Source organism: Lithobates pipiens, unplaced genomic scaffold (genome assembly GCF_037356315.1).
Source record: "Lithobates pipiens isolate NorthernLeopardFrog02 unplaced genomic scaffold, aLitPip1_a1.2 Scaffold_27, whole genome shotgun sequence".
Lineage (NCBI taxonomy): Eukaryota > Metazoa > Chordata > Amphibia > Anura > Ranidae > Lithobates > Lithobates pipiens.
Genome location: NW_027507788.1, coordinates 124,377,859 through 124,386,829, shown reverse-complemented (window position 1 = coordinate 124,386,829; position 8,971 = coordinate 124,377,859).

Here is an 8,971-nt window from a genome sequence, read left to right as displayed (position 1 = left end):
GTGTTCTGGTACCACCAACACCGAAGGCCCAATTTTCTGCAATATATATAGGGAGAACCATATAGTATATATACTGCTGTTCAGAGTATATAGTGCCTGGGGGCCTGGGGGACCCCACACCATTTAAAAAAAAAATTGGGCGCGGGGTTCCCCTTAATATCCATACCAACCTGTATAATAATACCAGACCCAAAGGGTCGGGACCCAACAATACAAAAATCAGTTTTAAATGACTTTGGTCATTTCCATTTTGGTGTGGTATTGTTCTAAACATGGGGAAACTGCACCACTACAGGCATATTATAGACACCCACCAGGCATGATATTTAAAGGAATATTTTATTTATTTTCTTACATCAGGTGACACAGAGCCGTAGTACTTACTACGTGGGTTATATCGGCGTATCAGGTGGTGGACACTGGCACGCCCCTTAAGGCATGAACTTCCCCCATATAATCCCTCCCACTACTGGGGGTCCTCAGTTTGTTTCGCCAGTGTCTAAGGTGTCATCTGAAGACACAAGGTTTTGCTTGCGAATGCTTTTAAAGCTGGGCCCTGGGATCCAGTACTTTTTGGTAATAAGGCAAATAAAAGTTTACTGCCAGGGTCTTCTCACAGGTCCAGGATTGCGGGATTACCTGAGTGTACCCCTGTTCCTGAAGGTTTCCTTTCAAGGTCACGGAGCCTACAGTGAAGGGCGAAGATTGATTTTTTTTATCTCTGATAAACCCTGCTGCAAGGAAATGTAGGGGAGATTTTCTCAGGAATCTCTCCTTCCATGTATTGTGTTGTCATGTTATGTCTATGTGTCACCACTGGAGGCTGTATTGAGCACTCACAATTCTGACACTGGAAACAGCAGAAGCTCCACTCTCCTCTCCGTTCAAGCCAGCTCTGACCCTCAGGTATGAAGGAGGGTTCTGATCACTTCCTGGGCCCCCAGATTGACGGTTTTTGATCCCTTGAATGCCAGACAGCATTTTTGGCAAGTCACAGCTGCTCGTCAGGCTGAGGATTTACCCCCCCAGGGCTGCCGCCCGCCATGGTGCCGGTGCTCACACACTTCCCTGTTGAAAGAGGAAAGGGGGCTGTTTTCGCACGGGGGTGTGGCTCAATGGTGTCAGATGCCGGGCACATGTGGAGGAAGTAATTTAAGCTACACAGGAAGAGCTGCAGTCTGGCAGTGGAGGGACAGAGCAGAGTGGTTGCTGGTCAGGTTTGGTGAGACAGGCATCCCCCTTTTGTTGACAACATTGTACTGTATAGCAAGGATTAATAGCATCTTTGTACTGTACTATAGCGTAGCAAGTGTAACATTCTTTTGCTGGTAGTGCCTCTGCTTTGTACTGAAATCTATGAGTGGCAAGGGGGCCTGGAACTCCTCTAAGGGTTCTAAGGGGTCATAACAAACTAAGACCCTGTCCAAAAGAATGTCATGCTCCTCTGAGAGTGTTGCGGCCAGTCAGATCGAGCCGTCAGGGGAAGCTGTTATTGCAGTCGCTCAGGACGCTTCAGCCCCTGAGTATGTTACACGTGAAGTGTTATCCTCTACCATCGCTGGCTTAGAGAAAAAGCTTGATGCGATTTTATCCCTTCAGAGCGGGGTTAAACCCAGTAGATCCCCATCAAGTGCTCAAGATCCTCCTCTAGAGGTTCAGGATGCCGGGGATCAGGCAGATCTTCCTAGAGATATGGAAGATACTGGCTTATCCTCTTCTGAGGATCCTAACACGGAAGGAGTATCACCGCAGGAGAGCTTGCTTGTGCATGCTCTCACTAAGTTGGTTCTTTCAACTTTTTTGCTACCTGCAGCGCAGGCTACTGATGATCCCATCTCTAAGTTAGGATCATTAAAAAACCCTCTGGCTTGGGATGCCTTTCCTATCCATGCGTGGCTAAGAATGCTTATGTAAGCAGAGTGGGAGCATCCGGATAAATAGTTTTATCCTCCTAAGAGATTTGCCAAACTGTATCCTATGGAAGAGGATTTCTATAAGAAATGGGGGATTCTAACGGTTGATGCTGCGATTACCTCTTTAAAAAAGATCCTCACATGTCCGGTTGATAATGCACTCATGTTGAAGGACTCAGCGGCTAAAGCCTCACACACACGGTCGGACTTTGTACAAACTTTTCCGTGGACTTTTGTACAAAGGGCGTGGTCCACAAGTTTGTATTGCATACACACGGTCGGACTTTTTGACAACAAACACGAACGTAGTGACGTCACAACGTACTGACGCCACTTCAAAAGAGGACATTCAATGACTCCAGCGCCACCTTTGGTCAACTTCTGTATTGTAGTCTGATCTTTTGCATTGGTTCTGAGCATGCGTGTTTGTACCTTGTACAAAAGTCCGATGCTTTTGCGTACACACGGTCGGACTTTGCTCCATCGGACTTTTGTTGCCAGAAAGTTTGTCCGTTCGCACAGCCAACAAAAGTCCGATGAAAACAGAAAAAGTTTGTCCGATGGAGCGTACACACAGTAGGATGTTGCTCCAAAACAGCTCATTTGCATGTTTGTTTTAAAAAAGTCCGACCGTGTGTACGGGCCTTAAGAAGCTGGAGCACCTTTCTAAAGCCTCATACACACGATAGGACTTTGTACAAACTTTCCCTTGGATTTTTGTACAAAGGGCGTCGGCCCTGAACTTGTATTGCATACACACAGCAGGACTTTTTCAGCCAACTTTCACCAAACCACGTGGTTTTTCTGCTCTTTACCGCCACCTTTGGTCAACTTCTGTATTGTTGTCTGATCTTTTGCATTGGTTCTGAGCATGCCTGTTTGTACTTTGTACAAAAGTCCTATGGTTTTCTGTACACACGATCAGACTTTGCTCCATCAGACTTTTGTTGCCAGAAAGTTTGTCCGTTCGCAGAGCCAACAAAAGTCCGATGAAAACCGAAAAAGTTTGTCCGATGGAGTGTACACACGGCAGGATGTTGCTCCAAAACAGCGAATTTGCATGTTTGTTGTCAAAAAGTCTGATCGTGTGTATGGGCCTTTAGAACCAGGTGGCTTTAGCAGGTTCAGCAGTGCAGCCGGTTCTGGCCACAATGGGTGTATCCCAGGCCATTAAGCAATAGTATGAGGAGATGCTAAAATTTTTACCTGTTGAACAGGTTCAGCAGTACGCTGATTTAGCAGACGCACTGTGTTTCACAGTAGATGCTATGAGAGATGCGTCCATTCAGATTTCACGTCTGATGTTGAGACTAGTGCCTTTCTCGCAGAGTTCTTTGACTTAAGATTTGGTCAGCCGAAGCACCTAGCCAGTTTCACTTTTCATGGTGAACAGCTATTCGTAGAAGATTTGGATAAATACTTACAAAAGATGTCCAATGGCAAAAGCTCTCTGTTGCCAGTAAAGAAGAAATTGAGACATTTCTCCTTTAAGCGGGCCTCTTCTCCTGTATCAGGGACATCAGCCTCTAGGCAGTCTCAACGGCCTCAGCCGTCAGGTTCAAGGGGGAAACCCCAGGGACAGCACCAAGGTCAGAAAAGATCTTGGGGAAAGAAGCCCCCCAAGCAGAGTACTAAAGCCTCCTTATGAAGTGGTGCCCCCGCTCGCTCTGGTGGGGGGAAGGCTCCTGCAATTTTCAAAGATCTGGCAGGAACAATGTCAGGACAAATGTGTGGCTTTTGCGGTGTCTCTAGGTTACAAACTAGAGTTCCGAGTTTTGCCATCTCCCCGGTTTCTAAGGTCAGCGGTTCCCAAGGACCAAGAAAAGAAGAAGGCTCTCCTTCTAGCACTGGACCATCTGCTAGCCAAGGCGGTCATATCAGAGGTTCCCTTAGAGGAACAGGGCACAGGCTTTTATTCAAACCTCTTCACGGTCCCGAAACCAAACGGGGAAGTAAGACCTATTTTAGATCTCAGAGATCTAAATCAGCACTTGAGCATCCTTCCGCATGGAGTCAATTTGGTCGGTAGTAGCCATCCTCCAAGGAGGAGAATTTTTGGCTTCAATCGATATCAAGGATGCCTATCTTCATGTGCCAATATTTCCCATTCACCAGAGGTTTCTACGCTTTGAAGTAGAAAACCATCACTTTCAGTTTGTGGCCCTGCCATTCGGTCTAGCAACAGCTCCTCAAGTATTCTCAAAGATTCTGGCTCCTGCATTAGCCAGATTAAGGGCTCAGGGCATAATGGTCCTAGCCTATTTGGACGATCTACTCTTAGTAGATCATTCAGTTTCCGAGTTAGACCACGGTCTGGTGACAACGGTAAACTACCGGGAATCAGAGTACAGTACCTGGGACTAATCATAGATACCAGGCAGGGAAAGGTATTTCTACCTCCAAAGAGAATCAGTTCCATTGTAGAACTAATCCATCTCATCAAGGCAAAGAAAAAGCCTTCCATTCGGTTGTGCATGAGATTGTTGGGGAAGATGGTGGCCTCCTTCAAGGCCGCCCCTTACGCATAGTTTCATTCAAGATTGCTACAAAGCGCAATCCTGTCAGCCTGGAACAAGAAGGTTCAGGCCCTAGATTTTCCAATTCAGCTTGCTCCCAACGTACGTTAGAGCTTAAATTGGTGGCTGATATCCAGCAACCTTCAAAAGGGAAGGTCATTTCTACCTGCCACCTGTAAGGTAGTAACTACGGATGCCAGTCTTTTAGGCTGGGGAGCGGTCCTGGAAGAGGATTCTGTCCAGGGAAAGTGGTCCAGGTTGGAAAGGACCTTGCCTATCAATATTTTGGAAATTTGGGCAATTCGTCTGGCTTTAGGAGCCTGGACGGTCAGACTGAAGGGCTGTCCTGTCAGGATTCAGTCCTACAACGCCACAGCTGTGGCTTACATCAATCACCAGGGGGGCACGAGTAGTCGTGCAGCCCAGAGAGAGGTGAATCACGTTCTGTCTTGGGCAGAACACAACATCCCTTGCCTATCGGCAATTTTCATTCCCTGGATAAAGAATTGGTAGGCGGACTACTTGAGCCACCAATAATTGTTTCCAGGAGAGTGGTCTCTTCAACCCGACATCTTTCCTGCGATATGTCAGAGATGGGGTACTCCGGACGTGGACCTGTTTGCATCCAGATTCAATAACAAAGTCAACAACTTTGTGTCAAGGACAAGGGATCCGCTAGCTTGCGGAACAGACGCATTAGTCTTCCCATGGGATCAGTTTTCTCTGAGCTATACATTTCCTCCAGTTCTGCTACATCCGTGTCTTCTTCGCAGGATAGGGCAGGAACAAAAGGAGGTGATTCTCATGGCCCCAGCATGGCCCAGAAGGCCTTGGTTCACCGATATCATAAGGATGGCAGTAGGAGTTCCCTGGAATCTGCCATTACGGCCGGACTTTCTTTTGCAGGGTCCGGTATTCCATCCTACCTTACAGATGCTAAAACATCCTAAGGGATTGTGGGTTATCTCCTTCAGTCATATCTACCTTGATTAATGCCAGGAAGCCAGCTTCCAGGATCAAGTCTGGAAGGCATATGTTGCCTGGTGCGGAAATATGTTATAGGTAGAATCCTTGAATTCCTACAGATGGAATTAGAGATGAATCTGGCCTTGAATACCATCAAGGGCCAGATCTCGACTTTTTCATTGTTCTTTCAGCGGCCTTTAGCTTCTCACTCTTTAGTGCGTAGCTTTGTGCAGGGGGTAACACGGATCAGTCCTCAGATTAAGACACCCCTAAATCCTTGGGATTTGACTTTGGTCTTGTCAGCTTTACAAAAGCAGCCTTTTGAACCCTTATGGGAAATTCCCTTGGTTCTGTTGACCAGAAAGATAGTCTTTCTGGTTGCCATTTCTTCTGCCAGAAGAGTTTCTGAACTATTTTGTAAGGAGCCATATCTGATTATGCATAAGGATAAGGTGGTTTTACGCCCTCATCCTGAATTCCTGCCAAAGGTAGTGACAGGGTTTCACTTAAACCAAGTTATTGTTCTTCCTTCATTCTTCCCAGAGCCTCAATCTAGGGAAGAGAGGTTGCTACATTCCCTTGATGAAGCAAGGGCGGTCAGAGTGTATATAAAGGTGACCGCTCAGGTTTGTAAGACAGATATTTAGTTTATTTTGCTGGATGGTCCAAGGAGAGGACAGGCAGCATCTAGATCCACTATAAGTCATTGTGCAGGCTTATGGTTTAAAGAGGAAGATTCCTCCTTTTCATATTAAGGCACACTCAACCAGGGCGATTAGTACCTCCTGGGCGGTGTATCATCAGGCCTCTGCTGTTTAGATCTGTAATACTGCGACATGGTCTTCAGTTCATACATTTACCAGATGTTATCAAATCGATTCAATTGCCATTGTTATGGGACATCCACCGTAGTAAGTACTACGGCGCTGTGTCCCCTGATGTAAGAAAAGAAAGTAGGATTTTTGAAACAGCTTACCTGTAAAATCCTTTTCTTTGATGTACATCAGGGGACACAAAGGTCCCTCCCTTCTTCTCCTTATACACTTTGATTGCTTGACTACAAAACTGAGGACTCCCAGTAGTGGGAGGGGTTATATGGGGAAGTTCACGCCTTAAGGGGCGTGCCAGTGTCCAGCACCTGATACACCGATATAACCCACGTAGTAAGTACTACGGCTCTGTTTCCCCTGTACATCAAAGAAAAGGATTTTACAGGTAAGCTGTATTAAAAATCCTATTTTTTATTGTTTCACTTTAAGCATTATTAAAATCACTGCTCCCGAAAAAACAGCAATTTTTAAAACTTTTTTTTGCATTGATACATGTCTCTTGGGTCCAGACCCAGGTCCCCAAACACTTTTTATGGCAATAACTTGCATATACGCCTTTAAAATTAGCACTTTTGATTTTTCATGTACGTGTCCCATAGACTTTAATGGTGTTCGTGTGTTCGAACAAATTTTTTGCCTGTTCGCATGTTCTGCTGCGAACCAAACCTGAGGGTGTTCGACTCATCCCTAGTTATTTTGAGGGGACAGCAAATTTACACTGTTAGGCCTCTTTCACGCGAACGATCCATTCAGGTCCACCTGTCAGTTTTTTAGGCGGACCTGATTGGACGCTCCATAGACCTCTATGGAGCATCGGATGTCAGCGGTGACATGTCCGCTGACATCCGACCCGCTCCGATCCGAAAAAGTGTGACGGAGGAAAAACGTACTTTTCCATCCGTCTTAGGATCGGATCGGGTGACAAAGGACTCTACGGGCCATCCTCATCTGACCCCCCATAGGGGAGAGCGGCGCTATGACAGGTCCACCCCAGCACAGTGTGCAGAGATGGACCTGTCACCTTTCTGCTCAGCGAGGATCGACGGAGCGATCCCCCGCTGAGCAGAGTGGGCTCCGTACATTGACACGTCCGTGTGAAGGTGCCCTTTTACAAGCTGTACACTCATTACTTTACATTGTAGCAAAGTGTCATTTCTTCAGTGTTGTCACATGAAAAGATATAATAACATATTTACTCACATTTGTGGGATACTGTATGTGGCAGCTGTCAGCTCTGTATATACTGCTGCATACAGTGCTGTGTTCTGGCACCTCTTAAACCCTACATCAGCCATTCAGAGGAAGCCAAGTATTCATTCATAAAAATATAAGACTTCCTGTGAATGGCAGAGCAGCACTCAGCTCGACTCAAATGGGATGGAAAGTCCCCATAATGTTGTTGGAACTTAGTGCTGTATACTCAATGTAGCTGAGGCTCCATGCAGTTTATATCACGCTGAAAGTAGCCCAAACAAACTATTTTAAGTGATAGCAACACAAGTGTCAGGCTTTGAAAATGTATTTAAGTGGAATATTAAAATTTTCACAAATTCTTTCAGGTTTTCTGCTTCTGTTATTGATGACATATAATTTGGGTTCAGTTTTGTTTTAAAATACATACTTCAATGTAAAATACACTTTTTTTTTAAGACAAATACAAGCCGGCAATTCCTGACCTGTTTCTGAAAACTTCTGGTTACCTGGCCATTATGCTCACCCTCTGGCTTCAATACTTTTACTAGCCACTATCATTTTGTTATCTAATGTTAACTACATATTATGTCCTGTAGGTGTCAGTGTGTCTCTTGGAAAAAACAAGATTCTATATGTTACAATACTGGCCTATGATTTTCTATTCTTTCATCTTGTTTTTTGCAAACAAATCCAATTCACACGGTGATTGGCAAGTAAAGCACAACTTTGGCGAATCAGAAATGTGTGGCCATTTCTAACACAGAATACTCTTAAATAAATAAAAACAAAAGCGGTATAGACACCAGCGACACAATTTTGCCCCCCACAAAGCTTTAGTAGGACCTCATTTTGAATATCCAATCCAGTTTTAGGCAGCAGTTCAACAAAATGTTTTTGCAGATAGTTTTAGCAGTGATGTGTGCATTGTCATACCTGTTATGACCAGCCAGCCTAAATACAGAGTGAAATTTAATATTATTGATTTTCTGCACTAGCTGCAACTAAAGCAGCATGCTCCAAATGATTCACATTTTTATTTTATTTTTTAAAACAGTGCATATGAACTTCTGGAGTGTAAAGCTTGCTTATGGGTTGTTAATGCATCTTTTTGCCCTTGTATACACGGTCAGACATTCCGACTGAAAATGTCGAATCGGACCGTGTTGTCGGATAATCCGACCGTGTGTGGGCTCCATCTGACTTTTTCCGTCGGAATGTCTGACCAAGAAAGTTTGAGAGCTGGATATAAAAATTGTCCGGCAACATGATCCGATCGGACAGAATCCGATCGTTTGCAGAGAATTCCGATCGGACAAAGTGCCACACATGCTCAGATCAAATTCCTAGACCAAAGCTATTGGCTACTAGCCTGAACGTAGTCCCATTGTAACTAAATAACGTCATCACGTTACGAACGATCAGATTTATCGGATGTATGCAACACCAGTTTCGGACAAAATCCGTCGAAAAAAAATCACACGGATTTTGTTGTCGGAATGTCCGACTGTGTGTATAAGGGCTTACACTTTAAACCCTATGATGAGTTATAGAA